Source organism: Lycorma delicatula, chromosome 11 (assembly GCF_047948215.1).
Source record: "Lycorma delicatula isolate Av1 chromosome 11, ASM4794821v1, whole genome shotgun sequence".
Lineage (NCBI taxonomy): Eukaryota > Metazoa > Arthropoda > Insecta > Hemiptera > Fulgoridae > Lycorma > Lycorma delicatula.
The window spans coordinates 37,952,852-37,972,331 of NC_134465.1; the positions used below are offsets into that span (position 1 = coordinate 37,952,852).

General features: G+C 30.6%; 1 protein-coding gene across 1 annotated transcript in view; it reads left to right on the forward strand.

Moving 5' to 3' along the window:
• LOC142332507 (uncharacterized) overlaps window positions 1–19,480 on the forward strand; it is a 175,812-nt gene that overhangs the window by 383 nt on the left and 155,949 nt on the right. The window lies entirely within an intron of this gene.

Genomic DNA, 19,480 nt, shown 5'->3' on the forward strand with positions numbered 1-19,480 from the left:
TTAATAACCTATTATAATTAATATCTTTCAGTTATTAATATTTTTTAATTTAAATATAAAATCTATTCCGGTCGGGACAAGAAGTTTTAAAGTATGTAAATAATAAAGTTATGTTCAAATAATGATTTTTTCTCGATTAACTGGGAATCACTATCGGTTATAATCTGTAATTTTGTATTAATTAACAATATTCTTTTTTGCAAAATCATTTTTATTATATGTTAAAATTAACTTCAATTTCTTAATTAGGTTAGACTGTTCCCGTATGCCCCATCAGTTAACATAATACAACGGCCCCTTTGATCGGTACCGATATTACGATTACATAATTTAGTTTGATACGATACCGGTAATGTTGAAAAAATATAATTGCAGTTCACTTACCGAACCTGAGCGCTGAATTGTTTGTGATAACATTTATTCGGTTGAATTTTCGTGATTATAGCGATCGAGAAGCATATAACTTTAGAAATGAGTAAAATCGCTGCGTGCTTCTCAAGTAGACGTTACGTCGCCGATTGCACGGTCGGTACTTCCATTAATGATAGAAGTGATAATTTTGGCTCGTAGAATTTATCGGATGTTCTGTGAAATGAAAAATTCTCGCAATACGATCGAGTCGATTTCGTCCATAATCTTTAATTACTGGATTTTTACAACCGGATGTCCTTCTGACGATAGGAAGATGGAAATTTGTAGCGCCAGAAAAAAAATCGCGTCTAATCCGATCAAAGGGACTAAGGTGTTTACCACTCCACGAAGGTCTCGGTCGACTATATTAAATGCTTGTCATATCTACGTAAAATTCCCGTCTGAAGTAAAACATTATTTCTTACAAGTCCTTTAAATAGTCAAAACAAGTTTTCGGAGACTAAAATGGTGTGTCAAATTTTTATTTGGTCCCGAAAAATTAGAATCGCGCCGATCTTTACTTATTAAATAAAATATTTGATTCAGTCTAACGGCTCATCCTTACGGCTCATTAATTCTTAAAAAAAAAAACAATATTCGTTTATTTATAACGAGAAAATCGAGCTGTTTTAATAATTTTTCCTTAAAAGGTCTTACATTATCCTTCAGTTGTCATTTTTAAAGGATCAAAAAAATACTCGGAAGTATTTATTTAAAATTTAATTAATATATTTATTTAGTACTACTCTCGGAGGGATTTAAAAAAATAATAAAAATACAAGTGTATCCTTATTTAACGTAAGCATAATAGTATGCTCTAGAATATTTTTGCTACGTAAATAACTTTTTTTTTCTATGAACGTCTGTTTGACCGTTGCTATCTGCGCATAGTTATAATTTATTTTTTATTATTTTTATTCCTCCGTTTAAGATTTAGTCAATCGAGTAAATAATAAACGGGTTTCATTTTATTTGATTTTTTAATTATATATTTACTATACATACTCGTATGTATTTACGTAAAATATCTATTCTATACCTCACTAGAAAGGCTTAGGCGCGGGCATGAAAAGTTGTTCGTCTATAGAAATTCATTTAAAAATTAAAACCTTAAAATAATAATAATAAAAACACCCTATTTAAGATAATCTTAATATATAAATGCAACATTGAGTAATAAAACAATAAAAAAAGCAAAAAGTCAAAATAAAATATTCACCGATAATTTCATATCGATGGTTCAAATATCACCGATGTAAATAATTTATATCGACGTAAATAATTCTGAATTAAACCGAAGCGGAATTAATAGATGTGACAAGGATAAAAACGTCTATAATAAGTCCGATGATCTAAAGGTACTCTAAGGGTGGAAGAAGTTCCGCGGCCTCTCTGCCCGACGGAAGTAACCGCTCCTATATCTTTCTTCTAAATTAAAAAAAAAATTAAATCGTATTACTCTAACCATTCCTAACAACATGTAAAAATTTTTAAATTAAACACTAATAAAAAAAAAAAAAAAAACAACTAATTGCAAATCTTAAAAAATGCATCGTATTATTGAAAAGTAACCGATAACTTTAAAATCCTTTCATAGCTTTAATATGTTGTTGTCATTCTATGAAAATTGTTTTACGAATGAAAAATCGGAATTTTATTTTTTTTTTTTTATGAAAGATTCAACAGCTGTGGTGATTAGCACGGTGGAAATCGGTAGCGTGTGAAAATATGCCGTACCAAGATTCGAACCCGGGAACTCCGCATGAAATGCAGAGACGCTACCCGCTCAGCCACGGAAGTCAGCAGGAATATTATTATTATTAATAATTTAAATCGGTGGTATATTTTTCTCTAAAGAATAAATCTGATCGACAAAAATGGGACGTTATAATTGTTTTTTTATTACTTAATAACATGCTGATGAAGTCAAATCAGATTTATTATTTTTTAAATCGTACGTATATAGATTTATAAAAGATATTTGAATACAAAAATTGTTTGTACGCGATGATATATCGAACTAAAATTGTCCCTTATCGATTTTGATTCTCGATAAGTATGTAAAACTGTTGAAATTTTTTTTTCTTAATGTGTACCTTGTAATCTGTTCAACTAGCGAACGAAAAGCAACTTCCCCGCGGCCCGATGAGATGAGAGTGATATTTATGACATGGAAACGAGGTGTAGTCTTGTTCAGACTCAGACCGACCGTTTCTCAGTGGTGATGTTAATTAAACCCCGATTACCAAAGTATACCGGAATCTACTGTCTAGTATTTAAATCTGTATAAAATCGACCAGCTTTTACTAGGATTCGAATCTTAGAACCTTCGATTTCGATCGGTTGCTAAACAACTGATTTGCGACGACGAGTTAACCACTAGACCGGTTCGGTACACTTTGCACGAATATTGAAATTTTAAACATTTAACAATTTTTGAATACTTGAAATCTTTGAAAGCTTATTATAAAAATTTAAATATATAAAAATCTATTTTAACCGTTAGTCTAGCACCGTAATACTTAAGCATCTACTTTGCGATACATTACGGTTTCGTAGGTAGTGATTACTGTGTAAGTGATATGCCGGGTTGTTTAATTTAGCTTTATTTTTCTAGCGTGTTATTTAAATTTTTCATAGCATAACAAACGATAAAAAAATATTAATATTATGAACACATAAAAATAAATAATAATTTGTTTTTTATATATATAGAATTCCCATCGATAACGATTTTATTTCTGCGATCGTATTTTGAATTTTAAGGGTGTCTTCATTGATTAAATATTTTCGAGGGACGATCAAATCGATTTCGTTTCGTACTAAAATTAAACCGTACTATTTTGTTTCGAGTGACTATCGTCATTCCCAATCGAAGGAAAACCCAGGGCCCCTCCATAAGTCAAAAAGAGTTTTCAAGATAGGAAAACCTGATGTAAAATCAGTGTTTGGCGCTCAAATATATGAATCGTCTAGACCGATATTTTAGTAAATTAATGACGTTATCTACTTATTTATGTATACATATAAATATCATTGCTAAAAACACTACCCGCACTCGCTAATAAAATTTATCATAAAACTTAGCGAGATATCCACCTATATCAAACCGGACGACAGAATTGTTTTTGTGTAACTGGAAAAAATACTTTGCCGTATGAAAAGTTCTTATTAAGCTTCCGTTGCCGTTTTTAATAAATTACCAAACCGTTCGAAAGATAATATCTCAATTGATTTAAAACTGGATTAAAAGATTTGTTTACAAAAATAATATTTCTTTTTCGATAATATTTTTTAATAATAATAAAATAAAAACCTGAATTTTCATCATCTCCGTTTAATCTGTACTTAAGAATGAGATCAAATAAATGTTATTAACGCCTTATAAATTATAATTTATTTGTTAGTTATTTTATACAGTTTTGTATCTACATATATTTAATTTAATAATTGATCCGACACTTTCGCGCCGATTTACTGAAAATAAGACTAAAATATATCACTCCGTCGATTTGTTTTTAAATAACGCCGATAAAAAAGACTTTTTCCTACATCTTTATTTAAGGTATAAAAATAATAAGTACTCAAATAATTTTCATTAACGCCTTCTGAATTGTGAAATATTTATTTTGTATTATTTTTTTATATTTAGTGTCTGTGAGTGTCGTTTAGCGAGTATATTTTTTATAAATATTAATTTGAATTTAATCATATCGATTTTTTATATTGTAACTAGCAGACCCGACAATGCTTCGCTGTTGCTAGATTTGAGTATCTATATAGATTAAATGAACACAATTGAAAGTTTCATTAAACATTAACAAAATTAACATTACGGAACTTTACAGAATTTAACCTTTCCCTTTTACCCTTTCTTCCTTTTCCCTTTCCCCCATGTTCCTTTCCCCGTTTTCATTTTTACCACATGTCATTCCCCTTTCCCCCGTTTCCCACTCCCTTTCCCATATTTCCCCATTTCCTTCCCTTTCCATTTTCTTTTTTTCTCCTTTCCCCTTTTCATTTCCCTTTTTCTTTTTTCTCCTTCTTTCCTTATACCTTTTTCGATTTTTCCCTTTTTCCCCGCGCGTAAATCGGTCAAGTAGTTTTTTAGTCTACAGCGGCCGCACATATCTGAAACATTGAAATGTAATCGTAAAATATGTAGTAAGCGTGTGTTGCTTTTACGTCCATTCAAAATTTGAAGATTTTTGTGCCCAAGACGAAGTTTATGCTTTTCAAGGGTGCAGACAAATTGTCGTGCAGTCGTAACTCCCATATTAAATATAAAGGCTGTCTAATCAGCCGAGTTAGAGTTCATAAGTACCTAGATGTTTTGTTTGATGAAAAGTTGCTGTTTAGCAACCACATTAGGCAAGTAGCGGTGGACGCCGTCTCAGTGATGCACAAACTTAGGAGGATTGCTCGGAAAGACTATGGGTTATCGGGCCGTCAAATGTACATGGTGTACCGATGTGTCTTCGAAAGCATGACCTCTTCTGCAGAGCCTCTCGGTGGAAGCATGGTAGCTGGAATGGGACACTACGACTAAGGGAAGATCCTTGTATAAGTTTATACTGGATTTGGGGGGATGGTATGCCTCGAGTTCGTTTTTAAGGGCAACGGGTGCCTAGGTGCTCACCAACCATATTAATTTGAACCAATATCTGTTTCGGTTCCGCCTGGCAGCTGATGAGCTGTGCATCTGCGAGGAGTTCCAGTCAAACGAACACCTGATGTTTGACTGCCTTGATCTGGGGGGGGGGGGAGCAGAGACTGGGCCACTCTGGAACTTAGAGATCAAGGAGAAAACTGTCCACTCACAAGGGGGGCGAATCAATTTGGCGAGAGCCGCATTGTCGGACCGTGTAGGAGTTCCTTGATACGGTTGTTATGTTCAACCGACATGATTAGTTTACTTAAGGCAAAGACTCCTACCACACTGCTGTTGGAAGCTGACCACCAGCCAATTAAGGCTCCAAGCGCTTTAATATGTTGGACAGGTACTTGCTGGCATTCAGCGACCTAGGTGTGGCAGCGAACTGCTATCTAGACGAAGTAAATTTTAATTTATGAATGTCATATATAATTTTAGTAGTTGACGGGGTGCGCCTACCCATTTTAGTAAATATATAAGTGAGCGGTTAGGACACGTAAGCCGGTGGTGTATAGCACTGCGCTTAGTCCGTTCACGCTGTTAGGTAAACTCTAGAAGCTAATTTAGGACACTGTTCGCTAAGCTGCTTCGTAGCGATACATTTTGTAGCGTAATGCTGAGCTAACCGGGATTTGATCTCAGAACCGTAAGGATAAGAGGAATGAGAAGGATGAGTCGCTCATGACGACGAGGTCGGTGTAATGACAATTTGTAATCGCTGGTTGGATCGGTTCGATCCGTAAGAATATTGATGAGTATTTATTGCTGTCTCATTTAGAGTATAACGAGACTATAAATTCGATCGGACAAAAGACTGTTTTGTTTTAAATGATGTAAAAAAGAAAGGCACAGGAATGAGAAATAATTATCTCGAAAAGTACAGCTGCAAACTTATATTTCCTTCGCTTCTGGTAACGCGGTTCTTAAAAATCTAGAACTTGTTTCGGATCTGAAAGGATTGCCATCGGCTGTCAAGAATTCTTACCTCAAGGTTTTTCCAGGAGATCTAACTCGTCTCGTACTTCCTCATCAGCGCTTAAGTTCGTGGATCGTTTTTACTCGATAGTAACTATTTAATGAACGCATCTACTTACCGTCTTTCGACGACATTCTTAAACCGGATGAGGAATTAAAATGGAACAGATATTTCACGCAGTTATTCTTACAAAGGTTTAGGATTTTGCTGTTTCTTCGGTCCAGGCCTAGTTATATGACCAAACCCTCTTATTTATAGATAACCCTCGTAGCTAGTAATTGTTCACGTTTCTCCTCCCGTAACGTTAACGTTCTCTCGATAGTGACATTCAGCTTATCACCTTACCCTGGTTTTATGTACGTGTATAGAGGCACCATCAGTGAAGCGGAAAAATTTAGAAATTTAAATTAAAAAATTTTCCAAAATTTCAAGAATTATCAAGAAAACGAGAAAAAGAAACCGAAAATTTTTGGTCAGAAGAGAGAAAGAGAAAACAAAGCGAAAGAATGAAGAACTATTGAGAGATCAGGAAAGATAAGAGAAAGAAAAATGAATGCAAAATATTGCTTAACTTGGTCCTCGGTTGGCCAAACTAAAAAAAAAAACCAAACAAAAATTGCATCAACGGTTCGACGCTTTCATAAAGAAATGCTTTAGATTTTACCATAAAATCTACTTTATTGGTACTCGATATCAAAGAAAAAAATTGATTATTGAAAAACTTAGGAGCTAAATAATATAAATAACTTTGTACTAAGCAAATTTTTAACCGTAAGCCCTTCATTTACTAATCTTGTTTTATTCGTAATTTTGTATCTGGGTGATTGGTCTTTATTAGATAAATTATGCCTTTGTTACATAAATTTTACTGATAGTATTTTATATTGATAGAAGAGAGATGTCGGGTAACATTCGGCTAATGAACAATTTTTAAAATTTGCTTTTACGTGCGCGCACGCACACATTGTTTCATTGTATTTTATGGAAATAGTAATATTTATTATCACTCGCATGGTTGAGACAAATGGTTTTATACCCATTTTATGAAAGTCGGTGCAGCCGTTTTGGAATTACAACCAAAAATGAACATATATTGTTAGATCATAATTATCCTTTTCATATTATAATTGTGTGAAAATAATTAAGATTTAAAAAAAAAATTACAAAATAATCATAGTAATTATTTATAAAAATTATAAAATGTATTAAAAAGTTGTATACATTTGATAAGAATTTTTGTTTTTAGAAAGTACATTATTAGTAAAAGAAAGTTAATAAAAAAAATTAAAAAAATACTATTGTAATAAATAATCTAAAAATTAGATTGATTCAAGGAGAAAAGATGAGACTGAAAATGAATGTTGTGGATTGTTTATAAAGTGACAGGAATAATCATAAGTAATATAATTTGGGAGCGAGGTTTAAAGACTGTTAAGAAAGTTTTGTAATCGGGTGATGTGGAGTTAAAAAAAAAACATTTTACTTTTAATGTTTATTTCACTTGTCAGTTAAATTATATATATATATATATATATATATATATATATATATATATATATATATAATGTTATAAAATGTTTTGTTTACTAATTAAGAAAATAAAATAAATCGATTTAAATAGGCTACAAGGTTACGAGAGAATTAAAATTCTTTTCATTTAAAATTGTTTCTTTTTTTAAAATAGAATAAAGGTTATTTTACGTATAGGTGTAATAAATTACGCTTGTTCTCTGATTTATTTTGAATACTCTATTTACGTCAGCCGATTATTTTTTTATTAATATTATTTAAGTCCTTAATACATATATATGCACACGCGCGCATGTGAGCACACACACACACACACACACACACACACACACAGAGAGAGAGAGTGAGAGAGAGATCGAAGAATTTTTTTAAATTACCATTTTTATTGTAACTAATAAAAAATATAAAATATTAGTCTACTTTAAGTGGTTGTTACGCCTTCTGGATCACAAATTTACCTTAAAAAATCTGTTTTTAACCAATTTAAGACGATTTATGTCTGAAATAAAGTGGTCGATGAACCAAAATAACAAAATTTAATCAATAAATATTCAATATTAGTATTGTTGTTGATTTAGGAACCGGTTATTAACGATTGAGGTATCTATGGGATTCGGATTCGGTTAACGAATATTTTCAGGATATCGACTAAAGAGAATGGACCGAAATAATCATTCGACTGTAATAATCGGGCTTATAATCGTCGATAAAATTAAAAAAAAAAAAAAAATTAATCCGACTTGTTTTTTAAATACTTGGAAGTATTTTTTCAGACTTTTCTAAAAAAACGGTCGTATTGAATCAGTCAATAAATACTTTTAATATACGATCAAATAGTATATTTGATCTTTGTTATGTCGTTCGTATGTATATTACCGCCCGCATACACTTGTGTACCACGCGCACCGTTTTGTCTGTATTGACGGTTAAAAAATAGCCAGCACGTCGTACATGATCTTAAGGTTTCATATCGCCGGTGATGTAATCATTAAACTATCGATCGATCCGTGCAGAATTATAAAACGAATCGTTCCGTTTTGAAAAAAAATCCGCTTCAACAACCGGATGGCCAACACTACAAACGAAATATCTTATACTAATCTCAAGAAATGTTGTATTTCGCTGGAAGAGGTTATTCGTGTTTACGCAGATAATTGCAGTTCTACAAATGACGGAAACTCGAACATCGATGACAGTAATCGAGGTAAATACGTATCCAAAAAAATTGCAATGAAATTGTAAACCGTACGGTAAATCTTGCAGATATCATTTCTTCCGCTCAAAAAACAAAAATTTCTGTAATATAAATTAAACTGTTTTTAACAAAATGAAACTGATATCGAAAAAGACACAACATTTCTATTATCACAATCAGTTATAAATTTAGAATTTTGTTTAAAAAAAAAATATATTAATATATGAAATAGATAATATACAATAATAGATTATAAACAATGTTTAAGCGTTTCATATAATAAGCAAAAAATAGAAAAAATTGTTACAAAAATCTTACCGGCTCGATTTCATTTATATGTAATACGTTTCACATTTACAAAAATAATACAATCTTAATGATTTCTTGTTTAATAAATGAAATAGGTCCCGTAAGAGTCTTTTTAACAATATTTTGCTTATTATATGAAACGCTTAAACATTGTTTATTATCTATTATTGTATATTATCTATTTCATATATTTAATGTTTTTTTTTTTTTTTAATTCTAAATTTGTAACTGATTATGATAATAAAAATGTAGTGTCTTACCTTTTTTGATATCAGTTACATTGTTTTTTTTTTTAATTTTATTTATATTACAGAAATTTTTGTTTTTTTGAGCGTTAGAAATGATATCTGCGAAACTCTTACGGTTTACAATTTCATTGTATTTTTTTTTTATATCACTGTGTTTTGTTAGATTATTCTTTTATTTTTTATTTATGAATTACTGATTGTTATCTTATGGATTTATTACTAAAATTTATTGCCTCTCTAGAGCAAACAAATTGAATTTCACGGCCAATTTTTTTTGTTGATAATCATATCATTTACTTCATACCATATTTTTCCTTTTTTAATAAAACTAGTATAATGACCTTCACGAATCGAAGATCTGTAATGTAATATTGCACTTATTACTTTGTAAGTGTAACCTCAATTTTTATCGTATCCGTAGACACACTTTATATTATTATTAAATTAACTTCTTTTTATTTCTTCATCAATTAGTTCATTCAAATAATTATAAATGTGTAATAAAAATCTTACGAATCGAATTTATTTCTGTTTTATGTAACAAATCCTTGTTGCCACATTTGCGATACTTTCCTATTGTTCGTGTTTAATTAGCAACTATAATCTCTTGTAAACTAATACTTTTATTTTTTATGAAGTGATGGGGATTAAAAAAATTGTTTCATCTTCAGTACTTTCATTTATATAAGAGCACTTACTATTAAAACAAACTGTAGAATATTTTCTTTTAAATTTTATTATTTCAAGTACATTATCAAGTACTGCTACCTAGCGGTGCGATTCGTAAACCCACCTTTTTCAGGAAAAAGTGACATATTCTAGTCCCGCATCAAATGGAAGAAAAAGACGTTGTCTAACAATATTCGAGGTATTTTTTTAAATATTTTTTATTACAAATTTAATTGAAGGGGAAATATAATGTTTTCATGCTTATTTTTTAAAATTTTTTCCCATTTTCATTTCAATTTTAGGTTAGGTCATGTTTAAAAGTGTAAACATAGTTCGTTCACTTTGTCGTTCCGTCCAGTTCTGCGGCTCTTATCGGCGAAGTTCTAACAAATTTCGTGACTATAATTTGTACGCATGTAACTAAATATTTACAGAATAAACTGATTTACTGATATTATACAGCTAACAAATACTGTTATTTGCATAATAGCATTTCTTCGACCTTTATGATGATTTTGTTAATAAAATGCAAAAAAATAATATTCTTTTTTTTTTTTACTTTTTCGAACCTGATTTCACGTGGTACGTAGGTATATACGGTGCGTCTTTGTAACTTTAACTCGTATATGCTATGTATAAAATTTACAATTATAAATATTTTTATTAATAAGTATTTAATAAATTACCAGTTATGTCGTAATTTAAAAAAATAATTATATCTAATTTAAATAGATGTAACATGAGAATTGTAGGTCCAAAACCTAAATCTAAGAAAAAAGTTTTTCGGTGTAATTGTAGAATTGTAGGGCCCGAATCAGGAGAGCACAAGAAGGCTGGCTGTAGGAAATACTTTTATAATTTTATTTTCTGATAAAAAAAAAAAAAAAAAATAGCTCTTTCATTCGGTTATCGTTTAGCTTTTTTTAAGACAGATTTAAAGAGCGAAACAAAATAATTAGGAAAAAAATACTAGTCGGCAAATGTAAAAAATCACCCGCGGTTTCTAAGAAGTTATTATTATGGTCGCTACTTGTCGGCAAACATATTGCGCGTTAAGTATAACTGATAATTGAATGTTTTAAACTTTTATTTTTGTGTAGTTTTTATGTTTAAATTAATTCCAGTTTATTTCTATTTTTAAATTTCCCTGAGATTCATCGCACTTAAAATATTCGTTAAAATCGGTTAATTGTTAAGAGAAAGTTAACATTTTCCGGTTACAGTGTAGCGGGATTTCTCGTGCAGGGTATTCTGTATTTTATCTTGCTTAAAATCCGAGTGAAGGTTTCACGTTCTTCCTGTTCGGTAACGAAAACGGTAAATCGTTTTTCGATTGTATGCGTAATAAATTTTTAATTACAGATAAATCTTTAATAAAAAAAACTGAAAATAAAAAATAAACCGGCAACAATGTGGCTAATATTTTCAACATTTCAATGTAACTTAAAACTGAATCCTTTCCGTACTTTAAGAGATAATGTTGAATATTATTTTTTTTAATGAATGAGCGAATGAACTCTAAAAACATTTCCAGCAAAGTTGTGATACTTTCCTGGAATCGGCTATTTATTTTTTTATAGAGAAAAAATAATTATAAATGAAAAATGTTACCTAAGATTTTCTTTTTTTGAGGTGGGGGTAATTTATAATGAAGTTTTACTGTAAATTTATCATATGTTTGAATAAATCAAAAGTTTTAGAAATTAAAAAAAATCTGTATTTTTTATTTTTTCTCTTCCCCACCTCCAAAATTATCTTCCAAAAAAAGGTTTTGATTTTTCTGTTTACTGAATTAAATGGAAGAAACTAAAAAATTAATCCACTAAAAAATGTACAACTGATAAAAAGTTATCAAAGATTTCCTTTTGGGGGGCTGGAGGTGAATTATGATAAATTTTATTGTAATATTATTACTAAAAGTTTATTATTAAGACTAAAAGTTTAAACAAACCAAACAAGTTTTGTAAAATTAAAAAAGACATTTTTAAATTTGATTGGCACCTTACAACCGATGTTGCCCTGAAAGTATTTTTCTTTGGGATAGCTTATACTTCTATTATGCTTAGGAAGACATTTAAAAACTTCGGATAAGAAAGATGCACAAATAAAAAAATAGCTTTTTCGATATTTGAGTCAAGGCTTATTTTTGAGGGGAGGGGGCTTTTTTAAAAATGATAAGATAAGCATGCACGCATGTACATAATTTAAATTGGGGTTATGTTTGCAAATTATGGGAAAATTGACCCCCAAAAAACTCCTACCCCTAGAGATATTGACTTTAAAATTTTACTGAAAAATTTCCCCATATACGCTAGTTTCTGAAAAAAATTTCATTAAAATCGGTTTATTCAGTCAAACGTTATGAAGTTTCTAACACGATAACACATAAATACGTACGTATGTACGAACATTATCTCATTTTTCCTGTTTTTGAGGATACTAGGTGATGAAACATCGTGAAATGCATCATAGCTCTAGAGCTATGATGCAATTAGAAAATGGTGTTATAGAGGAAGAAGAGGAAGTTGAAGAGGATGAAAGGGGAAAAACAATACTGAAATTTGAATTTAAGAGAGCATTAAAAGATTTGAATGCCAGAAAGGCTCCTGGAATACGCGGAATACCTGTAGAATTACTGCGCAGTGCAGGTGAGGAAGTGATTGATAGATTAAACAAACTGGTGTATAATATTTATGAAAAAGGTGAAGTTCCGTCAGACGTCAAAAAAAGTGTTATAGTCATGATACCAACGAAAGCAGGAGCAGATAAATACAGAACAATTAGCTTAACTAGCCATGCATAAAAAATCTTAACTAGAATTCTCAACAGAAGAATTGAGAGGAGAGTGAAAGAATTGTTAGAAGCAGACCAATTTGGTTTCAGAAAAGGTATAGGGACAAGGGAATCAATTTTAGGGCTCAGATTAATAGTAGAAGGAAGATTATAGAAAAACAAACCAACATACTTGGCATTTATAGACCTAGAAAAGGCATACGTTAACGTACACTGGAATAAAATGTTCAGAATTTAAAAAATATTAGGGTTCAAATACAGAGATAGAATAAAAACTGCTAACATTTACAGGAACCAAACAGCAACAGTAATAATTGAAGAACACAAGAAAGAAGCCGTAATTAGAAAGGGAATCCGACAAGGATATTCCCTATCCCCGTTACTTTTTAATCTTTACATAGAACTAGCAGTTAATTATGTTAAAGAACAATTTAGATCCGGAGTAACAGTACAAGGTGAAAAGATAAAGATGCTACGATTTGCCGATGATATAGTAATTTTAGCTGAGAGTAAAAAGGATTTAGAAGAAACAACGTACGGCATGAATGAAGTCCTACGCAAGAACTACAGCATGAAAATAAACAAAACGAAAGTAATGAAATGTAGTAGAAATAACGAAGATGGACCACTGAATATAAAAATAGGAAGAGAAAAGAATATGGAGGTAGAAGAATTTTGTTATTTGGAAAGTAGAATTATTAAAGATGGACGAAGCAGGAGCGATATAAAATGCCGAGTAGCACAGGGGAAACGAGCCTTCAGTCAGAAATATAATTTGTTTACATCAAAAATTAATTTAAACGTCAGGAAAAGATTTTTGAAAGTATATGTTTGGAGCGTAGCTTTATATGGAAGTGAAACTTGGACGATCGGAGTACCTGAGAAGAAAAGATTAGAAGCTTTTGAAATGTGGTGCTGTAGGAGAATGTTAAAAATCAGATGGGTGGATAAAGTGACAAATGAAGAGGTGTTGCGGCAAATAGATGAAAAAAGAAACATTTGAAAAAACATAGTTAAAAAAAGAGACAGACTTATAGGCCACACATCAAGGCATCTTGATGTGTGGCCTATAATATAGTCGCTTTAATATTGGAGGGACATGTAGAAGGAAAAAATTGTGCAGGCTGGCAACGTTTGGAGTACGTAAAATATATTGTTAGGGATGTAGGGTGTAGAGGGTATACCGAAATGAAACCACTAGCACTAGATAGGGAATCTTGGAGAGCTGCATCAAACCATTCAAATAATGACTGAAGACAAAAAAAAAATTAAATATATAAATTTATTAATAGTTTTATTAACGTCTGTAAACGAATTATTACGATAAATAATAATTCAATAATAACAATAATATATATATATTCTGATATATATATATATATATATCAGAATTTATTAATGAAATAAAATTTTATGAACTTTTCATTTTAAAAAAAAATGTGTATATGTAATTTAATAGGCGTACAAGGAAGTTGTGTGGGGTCCACATTATATTTTTTTAATTAAAAAAAAAACAATTCTTAAAATAACAAATACTCATGATTGAAAAAAAACGGTCGATAACCGGAATACTCTTGATTCAAAATCTCTTCGTTCGTGCGAGAAAAATAACAAAATATTATCAGTTATCGGACGATTAATGAGTACTTTTCAGGCGGTTTTCAAAGGAACGTAGTTTCAAATGGGTTTAAAACGTTTCTATAAATTGTAGCAAGAAAAGTAATATGTAAGTTAATCAAAATTTATCAGTGATTGAAGTAAGATACCTGTGTTTTTATTATTATTATGGAGCCAGCTATTTAAGCTTCAAACCCATCAGCGATGACATAACGGGAGAACGTTAAAGTAAATTTCATGTATTAAGTATTAAGAACTCTGATGCAGCTTCGATTTCCAGTTAATTTACAGTTGATTCACATACTGATAATATATTTTTAAAATCTGTTTTTTTTAATTTTTTATTATGGATTATAGAATTTATTACTTCGCTAATTTTTAATTATTTACTCACAATAAAGTAGTTGTTTTTAATTTTTGGAATATTTAATTTAGTTTTACCTAAACTATATTAAGCATTGTGGAAAACGTTTCATTACGATGATTAAACTAGATTTAATTATGCAAAACAAATCTTTCTTTATCTTTGTGTGTGCGCGCGCGCGTATTTTGAGGAAGGTTGTGGTAGAAAATATAAATTTCACTTGAATAAAATGAAACAATAATCTCTTCGTGGGAATGTAGAGTAGATGTTTGAATAACTTATGTATATATATATATATATATATATCATTAATCCATATACACACACGCACGTACACGGTCTCCCGCCTTAATGAAAGCTATACTACTATTATTATCATCGTCCTTTTCTTATGTCGGCAGGTGTGTTGTGTTGTCGAAGTAGAAGTAATAGTGTTTTGACCTCATTACACTTATCACGGAATTAATTACTTGAAACTTACTTCATGTGTTCTTCTTACTCATAGCTTAAAAAATATTTAATATTCACTTATTCGATTTTTTGTTAATATTTAAAATAAATTGCGTATTTACATCTACAATCGAATTTGAAGGGAGAGGTATAAAAAAACGTTTTTTCCTCCTACCTTAGAATCTGAGCCGAAGTTCGTGAACTAAGCTCGAGTCGGTACATTATAAGGCGGTTACTTTTATACAGATTTGAATATTAGATCGTGGATACTGGTGTTCTTTAGCGGTCGGTTTTCAATTAACCGCACATATGAGGAACGGTCGATCTCAGACCAAACAAAACTGCACTTTTATTTGTAAATAAAAAGTGCATTCTTTGAAAGATGACTTTTTAGTGTGCGAAAAATATTGACCGCCTTCGGAATTAGAACTCAGAATCTTTCTTATAAAAGTCAGAGACGCTACTGGTCCGAACAGCGATTGCTGAAATTGTTGTTGAAAAATTTCTTCGAACCAAAGTTTAACTATGAGACTGCGGGAACGTCTACCGGCAAACACAATAATTAGGTTTACCGTGAAACGTGCTTCATTAGGCAGTATTAATAAGCTAGAAGATAAGGATCTGTTTCACGATGAATAATAAATTATCCGAACAATTGCACTCTTCAACGTTAAAATCATTTTCATGAAGTAGTATCGTTTGACAACATTTAAAATTAAATTCTTAGATTTTTTAAAAAACTAATTCTGGATATTTTAAGTATAAGAGAAGAAAATGTCAACGTTCGAGAACTCTTTTTTAATGTCTTCACCGCAAGTTGTTCATTTTCTAAAGCGAGATTAGTTCCAAAACTCCGATATATTCAAATTTTACGTTCGGCTTAATCGAATGTTGACGTGTCGGTTGTGGAGAATTAGGAAATCCTGCTTTGTATTCTTCACGGACGACAAGAGTATTCTGATTATTATCAGTCGGTTAATGAAAAACACATCGCCATTATTCCCGATAGACATAGAAATAAACCGGACCACCCCCCTCTTCCTAAAAATATGCATCGAACAATCTAATTTATATCTGTTTGTAACTAACGGCTGCAGAAGTATAATTTTCTACCTCGAACAGAATTCAAATACACAACTATAAATATTTTAAGCTTTTCGTTTGAAAACGGTTGTTGAATAGAAACAAATAAAATAAAAAATGTAAAACGTGACACCTTGTAATTTTCCCGCTCGACAGATTTACAGGTTTTATCGGATTATTTATAAAATATACGGTAATTGTTGAAGTGAACGACAACGATCGGTCAACCAAATACTATATTGTTGATCTTTTGACAAGAGTTTAGAATTTTTATTCGCAAATATAATTTGAATCCCATCGGTTTTTCTGTTGTAATTATAAAACTGAAAGAAATGAATACGCGTCCGGTAATTGCACGTTTAGAATTCAGCCCGTGACCTAGTATACGAATACTGACAACATATTTTATAAGGAACCATAACGATAAAATTAATTTAAATAGGATTAAGCGAGCTCACAGAACGCCCTCTTACATAAGAAGTTGTATTCGAATGCAAACGCTTTGAACCGCCGTTGAATCTAATGTAATCGATTACTTTAGACGAACTACTTCGACAGGTGATTATTTTAAGTCGAGTCATCGTAAGTTACATGCGAACGACAACGGGAGCTGAATGACCTCCGAGTAGCGAAGAAATTGCAAAATCTTCCGTCCCTTTATTTGTTAATAGAATTGTTTTTTAGACACCGTCATCTAGTCAGTCGTTTCGAAGTAGGTTAATAATTATTTAACGGGAATAATTTAAAATTATAATGTCATTAGCAGTATATTGCAAAGGGTGAAGCGTAAACAGCATCGTACATCGTTACGTCGACACAATAAATTTTTGTTTCCGTATATGTCACCTGTAGTAACTGGCGTAATTAGGTTTTCCTTTGCGTCGACCCGCAACATGCTTTACAGAGTTTTTTTGCCGATCGTCTGTAATTTTTTTCTTTTAACCTGATGCGACCGCGACAGCATTTTACTACTTTTTCTTCTTCTTTTAGTTTTCGTATAGCTAAAGCTTTATTATTATTTTTTATTGTCATCAGCATAATTGTATTTTTTTTATTAAAAGAAATTAAATCGCACTTTTGTCGATATCATTATTTAATTATTTGCGATTAATTTATTTTGCTCTCGATCAAATTTAAATTGAAAATAATTATTACTTATTAATAAAATAAAAATATTAAATTTAATATCCAGCCATTTAATATCGAACCGATCCGGCCGCATCTAGATATTAGTGAAAAGAAGACTAGGTCTCGTTCTTATAATTTCCTCAGTACTGTTGACTTTGTAATCAATTACTATTTACACCTCTTCGTACGGCTCGAATGATAAATTATAATTTCAGTTAGTAGATATGAGTAAGAACGAAGGCAAAATTATTATTAAAATACATACATTTTCTGTTAAGATAATAATAATTTTTATATCGACTACATTTATATATATTTCTTAGCCGTACACAAAACTCACTGAATACAGCGAGTTTTGAAAATGGAGTATTTACGAAACGCGTGAACATTAAATTTAATTATGACGAAGCTAAGAAAGGTAGATAAATATACTCAATATAAAAAAAAAACTTAAATTAAGAACGAAGTTACATGAGTGAGTGTGGATTCGCTGTTACTTAGAAAAGGTTTTCTAACTTTTACTAATAACGACTCAAATAGATTAAAAAAATCGACCTAATGAGGTGGTCTTAGTTTTTACGATGTGTTAATGAGATTTAAATGACTTGTACTAATTCCCATTAAACATTTAATAAAAACGGTGAGATTTGTTTTTTTTTACCTGGTAAAAAAAACAAATTGAAATATTACTAAATCTATGTAACTGAACGATAACTTCATTTTTAAAATGTAGAAAATTTTTTACTTTTACGAAGTAAAAAACTAAATCTGTATTCTGATCGACGCATAATAATACATTATTTAGATCGCGTCATTAAAAGATAAATTAAAAATATGTTGGAAACAAATTATAAGATAAAAAAATATGTGTTTAATGTCCATATTAATTATTTAAATACAAACATTTGAAATAATGTTCAAGTAGATACTTTAAATATTAAAACTTATTACAAATTAATTCACAATTCAGAAGACGGTAATGAAAATTATTTTAAAAAGACATTTTCAAAATAATTTTGAAAATGTCTTTTCAAAATAAATAAATATTTATAAATATTTATTTATAATAAATATTAATGCTTTTCCCACGTTGAATGGGAAGCAGATAAACGATATTTTTTTTTGTTTTTAATTAATTTTATTTAAACATTCTCAACAGAATAGTATTGTTTCCGTAATAGAAAATCTTTTAATTGTATTTTAGATAATTGGCAGCAAGGTTTTTCGAACGGTTCGATAATTTACCATAAATATTAATGAGACCCTTCTTTATAAGCCGAAGTATTGTGTCGAGTTCTACGAAAACGTTCCGTTGTCTGGCTTAGTAAAGGTAGATAAGATACTCTTATTGTTTTTTAAAATAAGTGACCGTTCTTTTTAGCTTAGAGAAAAAACACATTCATAAATACAAACAAAAAATTAAGTTAACATATTTAATTTTTCTAAATAAGGTCTACACTATTCACATTTACGGGCGCCAGATAATGTTCTGACAGCCCGTTCTTTTATCTTTCTCGTTCTGACGTTTTGAGAGAGCTTCAATAGATGACATTACACCTTGTACAAGAGTATAATATGTCGGGATAATAAATACTTAATGATGATTACAAGCTTAGTGATTTATTAAGGGCTTCGGAGCAAAACCTTCGGCTAGATTTTATTACAAATGATATAAATTCGATCATCATACGAGAATTTGTCTTCTAGTTAACACCCAGAAATTTCGCTTTGAGGACAACAGAAATACTGTAGATATCATTAATGGTAATTCTATCTACGCGATCAGTAACTTTACGTCTACCGAAGAATCACGGCGAAATCAATAATGGAATCATTACTTGCTCTTCGGCTATTAAATTGGACTCAAAGAAACTGAAATGAAAATTTTTCGCTATGTAGCAGAGCTTATATATTTATTTTAATTTATTGTTGTTCATTAATACCGTTGTTTTCGTTGGATACAGCCTAGCAACGGTAGCAGTGTTTGTTAATCTGTTTGATTTATTTACTTTATTTACGTTAAGGTGTGTTTTGATTGGTGTTTCTGTTTTTT